Here is a 1,924-nt window from a genome sequence, read left to right on the forward strand (position 1 = left end):
CCCTTCTTTACCCCCAGTGCAATCACCTTTGCATCCAGGAGTGATACCAATCTGATTCCACCCAGTTTGAGTTCTCTCCAGCCATGATCCTCACAGAACACGTGCTGCTTGCACTTGTGCACCTCCACGCAGCTGCTGCAGTGCACTGAGAGCATCCACTTTCTCTGTTCCCGAGGGTGGGAGAAGTTTTTCCCCCCCAGTTTTTGGTGGACAGATGAGCTTCTGATCTCTGGTTTGGTGAAGTGTTTTGGATCCAGGAATGCTTCATTCCTCCTTACCACTGGCAATGTGTTTCCACTAGAAGAAAGTGATGCCTGGAGCTTCTACAAGGAGGTTGTTGGAAGCAGGAGGAGGGATGACTCCTGAACTGATCTCAGAAGTGGCCTTTTCCTGGGGAAGTCCCCACAACTGGATTCTAAGCTACTAGGAGTTGTTGATTCAATAAGTCTAGGAAAATACGTCTATTTGCAGCAGAGGAATTGCCCAGACATTCAAGTATGACTCACTCCCTAAGCTCCTCTGACTGTGCAGAGCCTCTTTCCCCTGCTACTTACAGGACTTGGGCACCTCACTCATAGACACCCACCTGCAGACACGTACAATCCAGTGTCTTACCTGCAAGCTGCATCCTGCCCTCCCTGCCCACCTACATGTGAGGCTGTCAGATCCTCACCAAAACTCTTCAACTCCTTCTAAGAGTGGGATTGGTTTCACCAGCTTAAGATGTTTCCAGCACAGATGTCAGATGTCTACACGTGACCTAAACACCCTTGTCTCCCCTTTGAACTGAAATAGACAAATTGCCTTTTTTTTTTGGAGGTTTTCTTCAGGAATGAATAAATTGATCCCCACATCTCTACTGCAAATGGAGAAGGGCAGATCTGCTTTAGACAGATCAATTACCTCTCCACACTACTGTAAGTATGATGAAAGTCATCAAGGGCATGGAGGGCAGAGGCCCTAATTAGTGTTTCCCTGATGTACTTCATCAGGCCTGGCCTTCAGACCATGCTGCTGCACCTTGGGACATGTGGAGGGAGAGAGGTGTTAAGCAAGACAAACTCATCAGGAACCATTCATTCATTTCACTGCCCATGGAAGAGGTCTTTTCTCTTTTGCTCCAACACCTAGAGAAACCACCGTGTTTCTCTAATTGTTGAAGGAATGAGGCCAAGTCCCTCTTCTGATGTAAATTCCCCTGGATGCATCCCGCTATTCACAGTACAGACAACTTCATTTGCTCTGAAAGCAGCACAGGGAGCCACGCTGGGCCCAGGTTAACTGACTGACACTGAGAAATAGAATTCAATAGCTCTGATTGTTAAATGCCGCCCAAGCAGCGAAGAGGAACAGCCCTCATGGGCTCCCCTAACCAGTGAGTTACTCCAGTTGTCTTTCGCTGGAAGGACTCAGGCAGGTTTGTCTTCTGCCCAGTGCAGACTTTCCAACAACATCACTCCAAGGAGGTGAAGGGAAAATCTCCCTTCGTCCTTGTCAAGACCCAGGGGACAGAGTCCTCTGTGTTCTCCTCCCCTCTTCTCAAGGTTTTCAACAGACAAGAGGAAGAACCCCCCCCAAACCATTCTTTCACACTGTATTTTCAACACCTGGCTGGGGTAGAAAAATCAGGACTGGACACACCAAGTTTTTTCCTAATCTTAACTACATTTCTAATTGCCCCGCTACCTGTATTGAAATGTACTGTATGTGTTAATCTCAAATTCTTTTATCTTCCCATAATCTTTTCAAGTTTTCCTGCACTCAGGCAGTAAATCCAACTAGATCCATGGGTGTTAGCAAAGAGACAAATTTACTTCTCAGCTCTGGACATTCTTGTCTTTCTTTTTCTTTTTCTTTTTCTTTTTCTTTTTCTTTTTCTTTTTCTTTTTCTTTTTCTTTTTCTTTTTCTTTTTCTTTTTCTTTT

This window comes from Neopelma chrysocephalum, unplaced genomic scaffold, assembly GCF_003984885.1.
Source record: "Neopelma chrysocephalum unplaced genomic scaffold, ASM398488v2 Primary Assembly neopelma1_83, whole genome shotgun sequence".
NCBI lineage: Eukaryota > Metazoa > Chordata > Aves > Passeriformes > Pipridae > Neopelma > Neopelma chrysocephalum.